This window comes from Cottoperca gobio, chromosome 20 (genome assembly GCF_900634415.1).
Source record: "Cottoperca gobio chromosome 20, fCotGob3.1, whole genome shotgun sequence".
Taxonomy (NCBI): Eukaryota; Metazoa; Chordata; class Actinopteri; order Perciformes; family Bovichtidae; genus Cottoperca; species Cottoperca gobio.
Window position 1 is genome coordinate 8,416,705 of NC_041374.1, and position 20,163 is coordinate 8,436,867.

Here is a 20,163-nt window from a genome sequence, read left to right on the forward strand (position 1 = left end):
AGCAAACTACACAGTGTTTTAACCCTTTATAACACTACAACAACCTGAAAGCATTTAAAGACACTAAATGATATTTCAATACAACATCAGAACTGAGCATTACCTTTAACCATCATGCAGAGAGGGAAATCTGAAGAGCATAGATTCATGCATAAGAGCGGCACACCTGCACAGCGTGCAGATATCATTGACTCAGAGCAATGTAGGGTAAGTGGGGGTTGTGAAAGTAACCTCATTATATACAGAACTGATTGCCATATTCTGGAGGGCATTTAACAAATTTGCACTTCATCAAGCTGTCGGCTCATTTAGTTCATTAGTATTGTAAGTTGAGACATACTGTACGGCCCATCAGTCACTGAGAGCCGCCTTCTGTTCGTCATCCACGGGTGAGATCATTGTTCACACAGACGAGATGAAGCAAAGCAGATTTTAAATAAATACTCATCAAAAACTAAGCAAAGCTCGAGTGTTGGAAGTTGGATCCATACTCTGTTTCTATGGGAGCAGCTAGCTTGTTTTGTTACTGAAGTGCTGCTTGGGTTTCCACTTACACACGTGTAGCGAACACCGCTGCTCTTCTCTCGCGCAAACACACGTAATAAAGACGTAGAAGTATATTTGTGTGCTGGCAGCAGCTCGACACAGGTCTGTGTGACTCACAGGGCTAAATGAAGAGTCCCGTTATTAAACCACTGTCATAACCCGACTCTGCCTCAGCAACACAATGATCCTTTTACAATATCTCCTGTGAGCAGGACTGACGTTTAAAAGAGGCTTTTGGTTGGACAATATGGTCACCATTTTGAGTTACCTTTTTATACATACTATATAGCCGGATTAAAATACTATGTGTCTTAATAATGTGGCTTAAAAGATTGATCAGGAACTGAGGAAAAACAGCTGTTTGCTGGCATCATTATCTACTGACACTGATGACAACTAAAGGCCAAGTGGTTGCCAATTTATAAAAATGGATGCCAACCTGGCAACCGTTACTGTCGAGCCCCGATTAGACACTTAAACTAAATTAATAACAGGACTCCATAGTATGCTAAGACATAAGCAAAGTATGAAATATTCTACTTTATCTTTGTGTAACAGGATCCACGTAATAAAAAGCTTATTTAATGAAGCAAGAACAAAATACACAGTGAAAAAGACACAAGTTAAAGTTTTAAAAATCAATTGACTTTGAAAGCACGAGGTGCACTTGAGGGATCATAGGTGTGTGTCGTTGTTTAAGTCTTAGGTGTCACAAGAGCAGACTCTCCAGGACGGAGCCGGAGCCAACCAGTCTGGGGAGGGAGGAATGCAGAAACAACAAGGAGCTGCCGGAGGACCGGCGACAACGTCAAAGTCAGCTGCTGCTACCTGTACACAAGCTGCATCGTGCTGCAATAAGTGCCCCAAAGGCCAAACAAATTAAACCTTGTAACTGCACCTGTGCAGCAGTCAGGCTGTCTGGTGACACAAAGCGTTTCACCTAACAGGACACACAGGCTCATTATCCTCCAGCTGTGCAGTCGAGCTCCAGTGATGTCATCGGCATGGGGACACGGTGGTGCTGGCTGCACGACTCTAAACAAGTCGGGATGAAAGAATCCAGCTATTGTCCACGTTTCTGGATTTCATACGTCCAGCGTGGAAAGACTCTCCGTTAGGAAGGTTCCTGACTCAATGCTTCCTTTCCTATCTCCTCACAGGGGACACTGGACCTTTACCAAAGGAAAGGAGATGACGACGGCCCACAATGCCTTGCAGCAACACAGTCTTTTCTTAAATCCTCGTTCACATCTTTCACTCATAAAGTGGAGTCAATGAAAAGTGTTGATGAAGAGACAGGAAGTCGTTTGACTATTATCAGAATCAAACTATTAGTTATAACATGTTGTTGTTCTGTGTTATTGTTGGTGTGTGTGGTGAACCCTGTACAGCTATGCCCCCCCCCTCTCTCTTTCTATTACTACAGTTGTCTTTAACTGAATTCAGTCAGAACCACAGAGTGGGGGGGGGCTTTAAAAACACTGAATGTTGAGTCACAGTATAACTGAGGGGGAAAACGGATGCAGAGGGGAGGGGGGGAATCAGTGAGTGATGCCAAGGGGAGGGGGGTGGGCATGTGCCAGTGGGCGACTCCTGTAATCATGTGGGTTAGCAGGGCTTTGATTATAAAGACACACCTAGAGCTCCTGAAGTCAGAGTGCTGGGCATCAGGAAGTGTTTGAAGTCTCCTGCACTGTAATAATGAGGCCCCTTCCAGAGAGAAAACCACTGGGGGGCACTGAACAATGTCTCGCTAGTGTGTAATGTGTCCTCACACGGCTTCTTGGCACAACAGGACCCGAGAGAGAAATGGAGAACAAGAGCGCACCAATGAAGCCGGTCTGCAACACGGGCGTCTATCCCCCAAACAGAGGAGGAAATCGGGGGGTGGGGGGGGGGGGGGGGATACATCTCAATATTCGCCAGAGTGAGAAGTGCTGAGCCAGCCAAAACACACACATGCTGGAACCACGTCATATGGCGTTAAAGGCAAACATGTATTTAAAAACAATATCAATTTCACCAGAGTGCATCTTGGGTAGCGGTCGGCAGTGAACTCTGGCCCCGCTGACAGCTGCTGTTACCTTGAACCAGATGTTCTGATATTAGGTGTGGATCGGGGGTGATGATAGATGGAACGTGATTAAGAGCAGTGTGAATTTGAAACCTTGAATCTTGGGGGGATTTTAACGAGACTTGAAGGTGTGGAGGAGCCGGATCGATGGCGGGGAGAGAACGAGAGCGCAGCGGCGGCGAGGGACGATGGAGAAACAAAGAGAACAGAAATGGGTCACAGGCTTTTCCACAGAGAAGGTTCACCGAGTGTGTGACGCTGTGTTCAGCTCACAGAATATGTGACTTTACGTCCATGTACATCACAGCTAAAGCTCAGAACGACGTTATATAAGAGTTTAGTGAAGCACCGTCCTCACGCTCACTATGTGTGTGTGCAGCGCAGGAAATAACACTTATTGTCGTTATCTGCTGAATCATTTTCTAGATTCATGTTTGGTCTGTAAAATGTCAGCAGGAAATCTCCAAATGTGAGATGCTGAAAAAAAAATGTTTTTGCATAAAGATTATTCTAATGATTAATTGATTATTTTTTTCTGTCGACAGACTAAATGTGATCAGTGCAGCTGTAGCGCGGTGCGGCTTGTAAAGCTAAATTACATTTAAAAAGGCACTAGTTAATTTTACAAAAGGCACATTTACTTCATTTAAACTCACATGTGCAGAGAATCTGATGAAAACACACCAGCACGTCGCTGTGCACGTCGCTGTGCACGTCGCTGTGCACGTCGCTGTGCACGTCGCTGTGCACGTCGCAGACACAGAGATGTGAACCTTGCCTGCTACCACTCATGAGCTCCTCTCCACAATCACTGCAGGGTAATGGCTCTAAAGTGCCGGGATGCAACCAGGAGCCAGGCCTCCCCCATTTACTGAAAGCTGATCGCGCTCATGAATCTTTAACACTGGCAGTCACTTCAGGATGTCGCAGGATGGGAAGGGGAGGGCTCTCTGGGTAATGACCACACTGGTCTCTGGCTGTCAGAGCGATGCACTGAGGGGGAGAGAGACGGGGAGGCTAAGGATGGAGAATTGATTAACTGGTATAAATAAGCACCTCTCCACAACAATCTACTCAACCATTGATCTGCGGCTGAGAGGAGATTCAGATGTCAGATGTCACAATTGCCACATATCCATTTGTGATCCTTGGCTTATTGCTCTGGTCAAACACCCTGTTGTGCTTTGCTCTGAATATTCTTCATAATTCACAGGTTTGTGAGCCAGTAAAGTGTGGAGCGGCACAAACAACCAGCCAGCACTTTCAAATCACTGATGCAGACACACCGTCAGCTGGTTTAAGGTTCCCCTGCACACACGTTCTAAATGTGAAAATACTAAGATTAGCATTTTGTTTAACATCGGAGCGATTGAACATGTTTCCGTGTGTTTGTGCACGATGGGCAAGGACGAGCAGACATGTCAGAGTGACGTGAGCATCTTCTATTTGTTTATGTCGTCTGAGTCAGCGTTACTGTGAAACATCATATCGTGGGATTTGTGGCAAATAGTGAAATGAAGCTCCACGTCCAAAAACTGCTCTCGAACATGTTGGCTGTCCAAACGTTCACGCTGCTAATCTGTGCTGTAAACTGGAGTTTCACGTTTCTCTGTAGATTGTTTGGTTTTTTAGATTGTATCTAAGTGAACAGACACCAGAAGAGGAATGTAACAACTCCTCTAGTAACAGATACAAGTCAGTGTAGTCAGGGTCCGACATGAAGGGACAGAAACATAAGAAAAACACATTAAGCAAATAAATAAATCTAGAAATCTGAATTGTTTAGCTGCACGATGCCTCTGAAATGTTGCTGCTGGAATAAGAACACTTTTTTTTTTTTGCAGGTCAACTTAAAGCTACATTTGCACTGAGTCGGCTTTATTTTGTAGGAAAATAAAAATATTGAGATGAACAGGCGCTCCACATTAGACGACTCATATTGAGGGGAAAAAATGTATAAGTATTTGGCAGTTGACCTCAAAGAAAGGTGCATATATTCACATGTACAGCGGGACAAATGCTCAGCACATAAAACTAAAGTTAATTTCAACAAACTGCATCCAAACCCCACTAATGCAAAACATTACTCTGAGAAATATGGTGTTGTAAGAATTGTTGGCACTGCATGTAATTCTAAAAGACACATGCTGGCCAACACCGCCTGAACAATACCTCGTAATGTAACACAAGCTCACAGAACACATGATGGATGAATGCTGCAGACCAACGGGACTATTGGATGGATCTGGACACGACCGGAGCGCAAAGAAGAACCGTCAAGCAACAACTGTGTGGAAATGAGACAGACTTCACCTCACACAGTAATATGTGAGGGAGATCCTTAAACTAAAACACTTTGAAACTGAATCCTGAGCAAAGTTCTCACTGTTTGGCTTTTGTTTGATGGCAGTGGAAAGATGCCTGAAGGTTTTCATATCAAAAGCATCAGCGCTCCTCTCTTATGAGAAATCAGCTAAAAACAGCCGTGAAGGCGAGTAAAGGAAGCGCTCCCCCAGACACAAGCCAGTAAACAACCACTGCAGGAGGCGACGTGTTGCGTTTATGGACACATGACAAAAAGTCTTTCTTTTAATGATCGGAAATAATAAAAATAAGAAATTAATTTTAGACGTGTGGTTTTTGCACAATTGGTCCTTGTGTGTTTGGACTGGAGAGTGTTTGACACATTGCACAGTACGGTTGCGTAAAAAAGGGGAGAAGCTTGTGGCTTCGCTCCTCACCTCGCTTTCAGTCCAGAGAGTCCCTCAGGCCATCGCTGCAACACAGTAACGCCAGGAAACCTTTGAGCATCGTCCACGTCTCCCTGCGGAGAGCAAGCACAGCAGAGCAACGTAAATATATATTTAGTGCTGCAACCAACAATAGTTTTCATCATCGATTCGTCTGTTTATTTCCTTAAACAATGGTTTAAAACTATGCAGAAATGATTCATTTATAGTATGTTCGACAATGTGTTAATCAACATTTTATTATGCCAGCTGTTGTCCTGAGGTTTTTTAAATCCACACATTCACTTTGCAAAATCAGAAAACCACATCAACTGAGGTTACATGTAAAACATGACATGTTCATCGTCATGCAAGATATCGGAGGAAATGTGCATTGCTGCACGATGCTGATATTTCATTCCAAAGCCTTTGACTTCCGACCCCCCAGTGAGAGACACACACACACACACACACACACACACACACACACACACACACACACACACACACACACACACACACACACACACACACACACACACACACACACACACACACACACACACACACACACACACACACACACGGTCCTGCATGTTTAGATGTTTCACATCCTGCTGTTCATGTTTAATCATTAATCTGCACAGAAAGCTAAATTACTGTAAACTCCTTCAGTGAATCTGCATAGAAAAAAGATAAAACAAAGTAAATGATACTTGGATTCTCACAGTCAGGCACCACTGAGTAATGTTTACTGAGTTTCACAGTTGGAGAACTGCTGATTAGACAGAAGCCAGTTCAACACAGCAGGCTGCACTTTGTATTATTAGTTGTTAACGTTCAAACTTAAACAGCGCTAACTGTTTGCATTAAGTTAGCTGCAAGTTAAGGTCTTTTCATCTCCTCGGGGAGCTCAAAGCAAATTACACCGTGGAACACTTTCTTTTTAATCACGGCACGCAGTTAATTAGAAAGGAGAAAAGTTTCAATTTTAAATCATATTCCCATTTGGATAATTAGAAAATGCAACTGGTAACTCAGGAGAAAAGATTCCGTTTTGGTAATTTGTCCGTGCTGGAAAAAGCTGGCAGAGGAAGGCTTGTGTAGAAGAGCTCGCCTGCTCAGCATCCAACTGAACACTGTTCACAGTTCTGGGTTAATTCACTTCTAAAAATCCATTTTTTTATTTCTCCGTCTCTGAGAAATAAAGAGTAAATTAGCTTGACCCTGCTAATTACATTCATGTAACAGGCAGCAACTTTGAGAATTGAGAATATTACAACTTTAGTAACAAATGTTCGGTTGATATAACTTCAGATATAAAAGCTTCATAATCTTATCCACACACGGACTGGAGGAGCTGCAGCCCGACGTTCTGAATCCAGAATAGATTTTTTAATCTAATGGTAACAAACCGTTTGTGGTTTGTGTATTTCTGAGGATCTGACGACGTGCAGCGTGGAGTGTGAAGTTGTTTGGATGAGCAACACCACCTGAGGCACTCGGCACGTTCTGGACGGGCACGTTCTGGACGGCGCTGCTCCGGTGCAGCCTGATGAAAGCAGAGACAGCCGGCTCCTCTTGGCCTCGGTGATTCCTCCCAAATACCTGCCAAGTGAGCCGGCTGAGGAATGCACTCTCGGGATGTCATGCGCTGACGTAACTGGAGAGTAAAGCCTTATTGTAAAGTCCAGCACTAGAAGAATGTGGAAGGTGACACCACAAACATCTGAAGTATGTGATGAGTCGGGGACGGGGAGCACATGTTTAAACGTGACGTATTAACAAAAGATTTGTACCCGTTTTGGGGCAAATCATCGAGTGCAGTAAAAGTATAAAACAGCTGATTTGTCTCGAACGCTTCGGTCGATCTCATCTTTCCACTGACATTTCATAACCTCGTCTTAACTCCACCTTCCTCTTTCCCTCGTCCTGTTCCTGCACGGCTCCAAGTTCTCATCCTCTGGAGCTTTAATGGCGTCACATGTTCAGTCCTGGCACGTGAACGCACTGCGAGCGGCTTTAACTGTTTTTTTTTTTTTTTTTTTTTATTTAATTTTTAAAATCGACAAACTTGATTAAAAAACTTCCAAGAGATAGATTTTTACAATGAGATGAGTATTGTCTTTGTTTAAACATCTAATTGCTTAAAAGATCCACTTAGCGATAGTGAAATCAATCCACTCGGAAAAATCAATCAGCAGCACGACATGAAGAAATGAATCACAAGGTATATAAATATAAATACAGAGTTCCTGCAGTTTGTATCATATTAACCCGAGAGGCTGCAACTAATGATCTATTTCTTTATCATTCATTTGAGTATTTCTTTCAAGATCAATCGTTTGTTCATAAAGAAAAATGTCCATCTCAGTTTCTCGTCCAACGTGACGTCTTTAAATGTCTTGTTGTGTCCAACACCCAAACATATTCATTTAATAGGTGGTTATTATTTATCAGTTGACTAATCGATTAGGACACTAAACCTTGCAGCTCAAATACATTTAATATCTTTGGGTTTTGGACACAAAAAGACATTTAAAGACCTGGGACTTGAAGCTGGGGGGGCATTTTCAATGATCGGATAATGAAAATCATCCTGAGTTGCAGCCATGATTCACTGTAGAAGAGCAAAGCTCCTGTCACATGTTAGAGCAGCAGTGCCAACACCTGCAGTGATGCTCGGGCTGCGGACCCGCTGGTGAATCAGTGGACGCAGGAACAGTGGAGAGTCGAACCAGAAGTATACGTGCACACATGTCGGCATGCAAGTGTGCAAATAATCTCCAGACACGCTGGAGCAGAAGACCTCCTCAGGAAACACTGGAGGAGCTTCCATCCTTGAAATGCTAGTCTACTTGGCACACAAGTGAATGACACATGGTGTAAGTGAAACAAAAACACACAACGCTGCCAAGACTGTCACTGAGCTTCAGCAGCTTCATTCTGCTTCATGTTACCCTGAATACTGACGGGACACGATCAATGAAGACACTTGCAAATTAAATTAAAGTGAAGCCTGTTTCAAAAAGTAAAACAAATATGAAACAAAAGGTAGAAGAAGCAAAAGAAATATACACACTACAACTACACAGTCCAAGCATCTGTTGGTATTTAAATGGGGGTCAAAGGTCATCAGGGTAAAAGTTCAAGCTCCCCTGAAACAGACTGAAGCCAATTAAAGCGGCAACAGCAAAGTTCTTTTGCTTTAACGTATCATTATGAAGTTAATGTTGGTCGTACAATGTAATGGCTGTAGAATAATGACGCCATTAGTGTTTCGCTTGGTTCCCTGCAAACATCGCTTTCACTGTGCAATTCAGTCGGCCACCGGGTCACGATCTCCCCTTCACAATAAGAGCCACGGACTTATACAATAGCTTCCAGTAGCTCCGTCAAGTAACGAAACAACTGATCAAAAACTCTCTTTCTACGAAGTTAGATCAGTCAGTAAAATTATCTGATATTAATTAACACTACCGGGTGTTTCCCTCTGCATCTATCACAACACTGAGATCAGGTGTCCACGTTATTTTTCCATTCTTACGGTTTATCGCTTTGGACAGTAACAGTAGCCATGTTGCTGACGATATATGAACAAGTAGATCTGTAAAGGCAGTGTGTCCTGCGCTGTTGGTAGTTCTGAGGAAAACAGAAAAGATCCAGCACCAACAATAATACCACTTAGAAAGCTAGGGTTAGAAAAACACATTAAACTGAGCGACTAAATGACGGCAGCGGGTTTCACCTCCAAGTTCTTGCGACTTTGATCGTGCTGCGCTCCTCAGATCAATCATGTTGAGCAGAAACGCTGTAAAGACAAACTTTGGGAGGACTTCTAATCCCTTCCTTCTGCTCCAGCTCAGTAAAAGCTTTTGTCACCCAGGCTGGGCTAACAATGCTAATGAGCCGGCTAATCAGGTTCAGATCGGACAAAGGGGAGATAGTTCATGTGCTAGAAATCGACCATTATGTCCAGGTCACTGGAGGGCTAAACACCAATGGAGCCCCTAGTGGGAGCCTTTTGAATGGCCCACTAATGGTCTTCAATTCAATAAGAATCCGTCTACTCTAAAGCAAACACCTGGCGCTTTAGCTCAGTTACTCCAAGGTCTGGTCAAGACCTTCTTCCTAACCAATAATCAATGGATTCTGGATCATCTGGTGAGCTGTGGTGAATCACACAATCAGATTATTCTGTAGATTTCTCATGAGGGAGACACAAGTATAGGCGACATGCGTCTCCACTAACGAGGCGTGTGACCGCTTTGGAGGTTGAGACGTATCGTTGTACAAGCAGCAGGTTAAAACACCACCGCCTCAGTCACGTGTCGGGACGTCCCAGAACATGGTATGTGATGGCGATAATGCACATGTACGTCAGCGGTGATGCTTCTTAGTAAAATCCCCAGAATGTGGTCGTACTGGTTTCTCTGCTGTACAGAACAACACGTCGCCGGTGATCAGGAACACCAAAATGGTAGAACTGTTTGTATGAGGAAGATCTTTTCACAAACATTTAAGATGTGGAAGAAAAAGACATTTCTCACATCGCCGTCGCTACAAACTAACAAAACAAAGTAATGAACTCTGTGTGCAGGAATATTTAGCAGGTGGTGATAATAAATAGAAACTAAACGCTAAAGAAACGATTAAAATTATAAAAAGAAACTGCAAACTGAAATGCACTTTCCTAATACTTATAGCTCAACAATATGCAGTTCTGTCGCTGCACAATTCATTTGATATTAACCTGAGATCACGATTTTGACTTCCCACCATTAAAGGAACACGACCGCCTGAGATGTCGACTTTTAAAATGTGAGTTCTGCTCAGAGAGAAGCAGAAGAGAGAAAGAAGAAGCAGATTCCTGTGAAGAAGAACCTTATTTTAAGTTTTATTGTAATGCAAAGATCTGTACGTTAATAGGAATGTAGCACAACACTGAAGTGATGCAGTGCTCGTTGATTTAAATGTGTAAGTTCAATAAAAACAAATGTTTTCTTCCACCATTAATGTAAAGAAGGTATAGATCATGTGCATGTGACGTCACGCTTACGTCCCAACCCGTAAGTCAGCCATGTTGGTTGGACTACACAACCAAGCCTGTGCCCGTTCACGTATGAGTTGCTGCAACGCTTCATAATTTTCTTTGTATTTAAACGTCTAAGATTGAAAGAAAATGCCAATCTTGTGCGCAGTGTATAATTGTTGTAATAACGCTACTCGTGACCCAGAGAAACGGTTCTTTAGATTTCCTAAAATCATCAAAAACGACGATCCACAAAAGAGGGATGAATTGCTGTCTACCGAACGCCGTAAGCTGGTTTAGCAACATAACTCGTGAGGATTTAACAGAAGAAAAAGCACAATTCACCCGTGTGTGTGTGGCGACCACTTTATATCTGGTAAGAGCTCATGCTAAAGCTATGTTTTCAATGTTAATGTTAAACATTTGTGCTTACCATATACCCGAACACTGTAAGACCTCACCTATACTCACAAACCACGGCTTGAGCGGTGTATCTCGAGCTCTTTGGGAGTGATTTACACGGGCATGGACGAGCACCCTGTCATCTTTCACTGGTTTGGTAAGAAGACTACCAACCCAGCCAGAAACAAAGAAATTATAAGCATCTAAGCTCTTGTATGCCTTCATTTGTGCTGTTAGTTGCCCACGACGTTTGTAGCACAAGGTAGTTCACAATATCCGGATATTCAATCGGCGGTAATGACTCCAAATCCTCAATATAATCCGACGGCTTTAGCGTGTACGGGTCACGGCCGCAAATTTGGACTTTTTCTCTGAATCTCGCCTTTCCAGAGGACTCCAGAGAGTCAGAATACTTTGAAGAAGTCGGAGTTGTATTGCTGTTGTTGTTCGCTTTAGACGCCATTGTTGATTGGTTATCCAACCAACATGGAGTCGCACGCATACGTTACACAGTTTTGTCACAGTGTTTGCACACTACCTATTGAGAAAGATGAAGATGTGAGTCTCTAACAGCAACAGCTTCTCCAGACCTCAGGGTTAGTAAACACGTTGTAAAAAAGGTGAGTTATAATGACAAGAGAACGCCAATGTGTGTGTAGATTAAAGAGCCAATGCGTGTGTAGATTAAAGAGCCAATGTGTGTGTAGACTAAAGAGCCATGGAGATGCAGCGTTAGAGAAAGAACAATGTGTGTGTACCGCTTCATGCCAGGATGATTTGGAGCTCATCTTGTGACCGGTTTGCATGTCAAATCTATTGTGTCTTTGTATGTGTTCGTGTCCACCATCTTTTATTGCCCGTCGCGGTTTGTAAAGAATTAGTTCCCGCGGAGGCCTGAGGCTCGACAGTGGAAGCAGGATGAGGAGGTGCCATGTTAGAGGGGAGGGGGAGAGCAGATCAGCTGACACAACTATGTCACCATCAGCCAAAGACTACTGAGACAATGTGACGAGCCAAAGCTCACAAACTCACACACACCTGCACAACACAAGTTCTTCACTTTGGATTTCAATGATGTTGAAGAGAGGACAGGTGTCGGCCACCAAGAATGAGAACGGTAATAAACTTTAAAGCCCCCATACCTGCTGTAGAGCTGCTGCACACAGTGGAGGTCAGGCAGATCCACCACTGTGGCTGTTCAACCTTTATTTATGAGCCAGCCGCTGACAATCACAACTTGTTTTCCCAGTTTCATGTTTGACTTCTTTCTAAAGACTGCCATGTTGACAATCACAAACAGGTATCATACAAATGATTAATTTGCAGTGACAACAAGCACATCTACACTCTGTGATGAAACGCTGCCAGCTCAAACAACTCTGCTCTTCAGACACAGCGGAGCATCTGTGTCCTGCTCGCCGTGTGCCTCCATCACACAAAGGTACAGACTAGATAAATAATCTGACATCTCTCGTCTCCCTCTTCAACAACTAAGAACATTTGTAAGGATGCACTTTGCTTGACATGGACATCATGAACAAACTGTGAAACCATTTTCTCCCCTTGAGGAAGAAATACACGACATGTTACAACAACACGGCTGCTGCTTCAGATTTCATTTTTCCATCGTTTGGTCAGCACTATTCAAACATTCAAAATGAAAGTGCAAACCTTTACATCCGAGTATTTAGAATGGCAAAGAATTCCAGCGTCAGATACTGGATATACATTAACACTGTTCAGATGAGACACAAACAGAGGAAAGAGATCAAACTTTAGATACTAAACACAAAGTACTGCTGTGTTAACGTGCGACTGAAGGTGTAACGTGCGACTGAAGGTGTAACGTGCGACTGAAGGTGTAACGTGCGACTGAAGGTGTAACGTGCGACTGAAGGTGTAACGTGCGACTGAAGGTGTAACGTGCGACTGAAGGTATAACGTGCGACTGAAGGTGTAACGTGCGACTGAAGGTGTAACTAAAGGTGTAACGTGTGACTGAAGGTGTAACATGTAACTGAAGGTTTAACATGTGACTGAAGGTGTAACATGTGACTGAAGGTGTAACTGAAGGTGTAACATAAGGTGTAACATGTGACTGAAGGTGTAACTGAAGGTGTAACATGTGACTGAAGGTGTAACGTGTGACTGAGTACGTGTGACTGAAGGTGTAACGTGTGACTGAAGGTGTAACTGAAGGTATAATATGTAACTGAAGGTGTAACGTGCGACTGAAGGTGTAACTGAAGGTGTAACATGTAACTGAAGGTGTAACATGTAACTGAAGGTGTAACGTGTGACTGAAGGTGTATTAGTGTCCAAACACTGGTGAGATATTAATGTCTGATGAACTACATGTCCCGTGAACATGTGTATTAAGGATGAAAGAGATTTAAAGATATGGTGTGTCAGCTGCTGCAGGAGGAGCATCAGCGTAACATCCAGGCCTCGTGTCATCTCCTCTCCACGAGCGCCTTTGTTTTGCACTCCACCGCCAGACGAGAGGAGGCCGTTCTGTTTTGACGGCTCACATCTTCAGGTGCCAAAACCACAAATCTCTGGAGTAAACGCATGAATGGAAGCACGTCTGACATGCAAACAAACACTCACACACTACATGTGGGATGAATGGATGATCTTTTGGAGAGGGGGGGGGGGGGGGGGGGGGGACAAAGCTAAGTTTCAGAGCTGGATTAATCACTATTTTTCTGTCAGCACTAGTAAAACAAATACACAGAAAACTAAATGTAAGGAAACAAAGCAGTCGGCGGAGCAGCAGCTTCTCCACACGTGTCGAGCAGCGTCTTTCTTTCCACTCGATCACACATTAAAAATAAAATACCTGTATTTTTTTTTACCATCCACAGATCTGACAACAACAACAACAACAACACACGCCTCCAGTGCATCCTATAACCCTAACCTCCACATGAAGGAGCCTGTTGCACATGGACATATTCCTGCATCTCCATCAACAGCAGGTTTATCCTCCTCGCTGACCAGCCGTGCAAAATAAACAAACTTTCATGTTTGCTTGACCTGAACGTGTCCTGCACATAATCTATAAAAAATAAAACCCGAGTTCTAGTGTAAACGTGATGGATTCATTCAGTCGATTTTCTTGCACATCTTTTATTCTTGCGACGTTTCTGTTTTGCAATTTGTGTTCCTGTGAATGTTCTTGTTTTAAGTTAAGCTCAATGAGTCTGCGTGACAAAATAAAGATTGAATACAAATACAACGTTTTCTAGTCACAGCAGAACATCTGGAGTCGACCTCTAATCACCGTCTCCTTGTTAATGTTAATACGCAGTCATTTATAAAAACATAATATTCTCTCCTCAAACGAGGGAGATAATTGGCCAGTCTGTTTTATGTCACTGCACATCGAGTGCTTCTTGTTTTATTTGTCAGGTTAAGGAAGTTTTATGACTTAATGACCAACTTGTTAATTAAAAACAATAACCTGTCAGATACGGCTGCATGTCCATCAGGTAGCTCAGCTGATTTACATGGACGCCATGTTCAGACCGCTCGTTTCACTCCCCATTTACGGTTTAATTGTGGGAGTTAACGGGGCGTGATATGAGGCTCATGAACCTGTGCAAGACTTTCTGCTCTCAGCGATTAATAAAAGGAAAACAAGTACTCTGGCTGAAGGGGTTGTGCTTAATTTAGCCAGAATATTAAGGTGCGTGTACCTGAACTGCACGGTACGGATAGAAAACACAGGTTAGCTAATGAGATGCCCTGCCCCGCTGGAAACAGGGAAGATAAAGCAAGCAAAACCATATTACAGGTCACTGCAGGAACACTGCTGAGTCAGCAGCGAGAGAGAGAACGAGGAATCGTGCTGGTCAGAGTTTGACCCTCACAATGTGTACAGAAATGAAAAGCCTGAAACTGAATCCCCACATTCCTCAGCTTTACATGCTGCTGCTCCGCACACGTCAGTCCACACTGCCTCTGCCCGGCGCCGCCGTTTACCTCCATCGCAGAATTACACGGTGCACCAGATTTTCTCAGGGCAGATTCACACTGCATATTTCTGGACCACCCACCCAACTCCACTTTTGCTCAATCCAACTTCTCCTTCCCTCCCTCGGTGCCAAGGATTCCACCCTGTGCAGTGGGAAAGGTGCCAACCACATGCTAACACCCGGCGCCACAAACACACTGTGGCAGAGGGGAAGCAACACACACACACACACACACACACACTTTCATGTACAACATCCTGCCATCAATCAACTCAGATACCATTTTTCTTTTTTATGGTGAATTCCAGTGTTTCTCAACCTTTCGCCCAGTGATGCTTCACCTGAGCAGCACAACACGTGTTTGGTGAACAACACAGCGCTGCACCATCAGTGTCTCACTCACTGAACAACAACTGTAAACAGAAACACTTCAAAAGTTCAGAATCCGAACAAACGTGACCGTGGATACGATCGAGTGTTGGGCAGTAGACAGTAACACAGGGGGTTTGTCTAACTTACATATACATCTTTTTTTTTTTTTTTTACTTGTAATAGTGTTATTAATTTAGTAAATATGCATAACTGATTTTATTTGATCTCACCCCTGCAGTACTCCACGTGACCCCTAGGGGTACCCCATATGAGAATCTGGTGTGTTGATATATTTGAGGGTGTTATGTTCCATAAAGCCCTCATAAAGGTTATGAGTAGGTTTTAAATCATCAGACTGCAAAAGAGCCCCTGAGAACATATTATAACGGTAAGTTATTTAGATAGAGCGAAGCTTTCGCAGCCAACGCAGGGAAACAGCTGCAGGAGCGTTGTCACATAACCATGTGACCTCTGTCGTCTCCTCTGTTAGCACTGAGGGCACCTTCTTAGCATTGAGCAGACACTACAATATCATTTAGCCGGGGAGATCAATATGCACTTTGCCGTTGCTGACCTACATACGTCGGAGTCATTGGATTGCCCGTGAGCCTCGAGATCTGCTGGAGTCTCCGTGGGAGCAGAGCACGAGGCAGCTCACGGTGTTTTACAAACATTACACATTCAAATAGCCAAACCGACTACCACGGGGAGTTGTCCCACCTGGAAACCATCACGCAGACAGAGAAGTCAAGGACATTTTGGCACAAGGACGTTTCTTTATGCCAATATGAGCCCAAGTGTTCCTGAACGTTCCTTCCATGACCTCATCAGATCAACCCTCTCGATAGGCTGCACGATGAAAATCACCATTATTTCTGATTAATAATCAGATCACAATTATTCCACAATTTTAGGAACAATATATTTTTATTTCACATTTAAAATCATAAATTATATTCCTGCTGATGCAAATATTTGCATCAGACTGAAGTCAGAGCATTTTCTTTGTCTGCTTTCTGCAGCCGCAACATTCAGGAATGTTTTCTATCATGTTCATTGTGAGGAGCCAAAATTTGGATTAATATTTCATTCATTTACATCTTTTTAACTAATGATTATTTTCATTTGTGATTAATCTACAGATTACTTTCCAGATTAATTCTTAGGTTCATAAAATGTCCGTCCCAGTTCCTCAAAATCCAAAGTGACGTTTTTAAATGTCTTCTCCAAAGATATTCCCTTTAATAGGATATGAAAGATCTCCATATTTCAGAGGCTGAACAGCATGTTCTGACATATTAAAATGTATTACCGATTATTAAACTAGTTTCCCGAGCGATTGGTCGACTGGACTTTTCAGCTCTTCCTCGATAACCAAACACTAAAGCTGCAACAAGACATTTGGGCTCAACCTGTGATCAAACATCTGGTGGTGAGCGTCCCTCCTGTTGATCCCGAGCACACACGCTTATTCAGCTCATATCTGATGCCGCTTCTCTTCATAGTTCGAACAGATGATCGTGACTCACAAGAGAACGAGCGCTAAATTACATTACATTACATTACAGGTTATTTAGCAGAAGCTCTTATCCAGAGCGACTTGCATTGAACTAAGTACAGGGACAGTCTCCCTGGAGCAACTCAGGGTTAAGTACCTCGCTCAGCCCTCCCAACCTTCTAGAGTTTTGTTCGGAAGGCGTACCACTAGACCACTAGGCCATCACCACTTACAAACTGTTCTGTATTTTGCTACTGTTGCTGTTAATCGCGGCTCCCTTTGTTTGTTGTGTACCGTCTATATCTTTGAGTTGAGTTGGGGGTGAATGAGTTTCCCCTTTGGGCATTGATGAAGCTTTCTAATCAAATGGTCCACTCCTTCATGACGAGTGTGTAATGCACTGTGGATCATCTCTACAGTTAAGCCCCCGTACAACACAGGACTCCTGTGGGAGAGATGGGATGGCTGGTTTGAGGTCAGCTAAACAACACAATGAAAACATGCCTTGGAGCAGGGAGGGAGAGAATACTCCGGCTCCTCCTCCTCCATGTCCGAGCCTCTCAGCTTCCCATCTCTGCCGTCTCCCCCTTCCTCTCTCTCCCTTTGCTGTAAAAAAAAAAAAAAAAAAGAAACCTGGCCATTTCCCCACAGCTCATCCCTCACGCCCACCCAGGACCTGTCACACTGCTGTTTCCATGACAACACCAACGCAGAGACGGCAGGGTGAGATGCCCAGCGAGACAAGGCGAGCAGATACCAGGGGAGCGGTGCATCGTGTCAGGCGCACACTGCGTGGCCCTCGCACGAGGCGGACAGATTACACAACGCAGTCTGATCAGTCTCCACCACGTTCATTTAGTTTCATCACCTTCCTCATCTTCCTCACGCCGAAGTCCGTCTTACAGTACGCTCCAAACCATTTCACGTTATTTACTAAATTCACGCACTGATCGAACTCGGGCGACCGCTCAGCGACAGACTATTAAATTATAGTCATTCAATTATAAATAGTCAAATAGTTTTTACTGTTGCAGGCTGAACATTCTGGGATGATAAAAAGATTATTTATTATATATATATATATATATATATATATATATATATATATATATATATATATATATATATATATATATATATATATATATATATATATATATAGCCTCTCAAATGTGAAGATTTGCCGTTTCACATCACATTGGACGTTGAGAAACGGGGATGGACATGTTTCTCTACTTTCTGTCATTACCAGAGAATGAAAACAGTCGTCAGTTGCAGCTCTATCTGGATTTGATTCTACGTTATAAAAAGGGGCTTCAGTACAAAACGCTCTGATATTAGGACAACAACCAAAGAACTGGCAGCGTCCGCTCCAGAACAAGGGTCAAATGATTACAGTATCTCAGGTGACGCAACAAAGCACGACTGTCACGGGGCAGAAGTCAGTGATTACAAGATGAGGTTCGTCTCCAAGTGCATCAGAAAACACTGCTTTGATTTATGGACACACTGAACATGGGGACGCATGTTGTCCAAACACAGAAGGAAGGGAAGTAAAGGCTGCGTGGAGCAAGACAGATTATTTTTCGCCGGACATCATCACACACACACACACCTGTTGCTGTAGTTTACAATGTGTTCAGGGCAGAGTAGTACCTCTAGGTCGGTCGGTCACACACACACACACACACACACACACACACACACACACACACAGGCTTCCTTCTACAAACATTCACATACTTGCATGAATCGTCGTTCTATCACTGTTAAGTAAAAGGAAAAGCCGTGTAATGTGATTCTATCTATTAAGTTTCCGATGACCTTAAATAAACTATACAGCTAAAGCAATACTACACGCTACAGGAATGCATGCTTCCATGTGTACAGTACTGCATTCTTTGTAAGCAGGACGGTTGTTGCAGCAGTACGTCACGCTCCGTGTCCTCATTTAACTGTCTCAAGATTCAAATCTGGTTGCGGAGGAAATTTTACTTCTTGGCTTCCCGTCTTCCAACGACAAACTGTTTCCACCAATCTACTTACTAATCAACTATTTTGAGAATCGATTATTTTTGACGATTTTCTCGCATTTATCCTTAATGTCAGAAAATAGTGAACAATGTCAGTTTCTCCAAGTCCAAGGTGATGTCTCTAAATGTCTTTTATCATTAGATATTCACTTTAATACGATATAAAACAGAAAAGTGGAAAATGTTGATATGAACAATCAAAATACTTGGGATTATTTGTGTTACAGCTCTTGATCCGGCCTTCTGTAAAGCATGCCGTCCTTATTTCTTTTGAACTCCTTGAGTTGACATTGCACGACTACCGGTACATCTCACTGAAATCCAGCACATCTTCACAGAAGCCCTGATGCTGCAGCCAAAGCACATCTGGACAACGTGCCATGTTACATCTCATATCAGGGATGTGACTGTGCACCATCAGGTGGGCAGAGTGATGCAACAGAACCTGCTCAACTGGTTCCACAACATGCCTTCCTCCAGCATTACTGAGAGGAGCGTTGACAATCACTGAAATGGCACAAGCTGTCTGCCTGTATAGTCCTGAATCAGTGAAGCAGGAGAGCCCTTAAAAGGAGTGCAGTGCACTCTCGACACAGGCACAACAAAGCAACACAAACCTCCAGCATTCCCCCATACTGCTGCATGGGCGCCTTACATTTCCACAGAGCATCTTCTGTTTTCAACTGCTTCTATTTACATCTCCACAATGAAGCCTAGGCATTGTGTTGCCAGCTGATTGTGTTAAACATAATTATAAGTGTGGATGTTTTTGGGAAGCACAACATGCACGGTTCCTCCTCCGGGCTTGGAGCGACAGTCTGAGGTTCTGGTGTTGAGACCACGCACAACTTTCTGGATACTTTTGTGCTCACATTATAGCTTGGTTGCTAACTAGCCTGGCAGCAGAGCTCCTCGACAATGCAGAAAAACACAGAGAAACATTAGTTCAGCAAAAAAAAAAAAAAAAAAAATGCGAATGCCCCGTGCAGCCTGAGCAGACATGTCGTCAACATACGTAGCAAGAAGTAACCCCGAAGCATGGTGAATATCACCACAACAAACCAGGCTCACACACATGGAGAGGGCTGAGGACTGTCCTGCTTCACTCCTAGGTTTCTGACAACGACGTGCAAGCAGCCAGACGAGCCTGCAGCTAACAGTTAGCATGCTAACGACGCTCCTGCTGTACTGGCGAACTTCGTCCGGTGTTGTATGCACGGTCACCCGCTCACTCAGCACAAAAAACAATGACATATCAAAGTATTGTGCACGCTACAGTTTACTTTCCACCAAATGTACACATCCTCTCTCCTGCTAAATATAAAGGGCTGACACACAGTGCAGTAAGTCGCTTGCAGGCTCGCTGTCTGAACCGTCTAATTGAGTTTGCTGCAGAAAACACTATTGACACAGGCAGCGGGCTTAGCCAAGAAGCTAACGCTTGCTAATAAGCTAACGCCGAAGCGAGAGCCTGTGCCAGACAGACACACAACCGAG

At 43.5% G+C, this 20,163-nt stretch overlaps 1 protein-coding gene across 4 annotated transcripts in view; it reads right to left on the reverse strand.

The window, feature by feature from the left end:
• Positions 1-20,163, reverse strand: part of ncoa2 (nuclear receptor coactivator 2) — a 66,598-nt gene that overhangs the window by 46,178 nt on the left and 257 nt on the right. For 3 of the 4 annotated variants that reach the window (XM_029457924.1, XM_029457925.1, XM_029457922.1), the window contains exon 2: positions 5,362-5,444. The exons of the other annotated variant lie outside the window; for it this stretch is intronic. The gene's annotated coding sequence lies outside the window, so the exon portion shown is untranslated. The remainder of the gene's footprint in view (positions 1-5,361; positions 5,445-20,163) is intronic. 4 annotated transcript variants of the gene reach the window in all.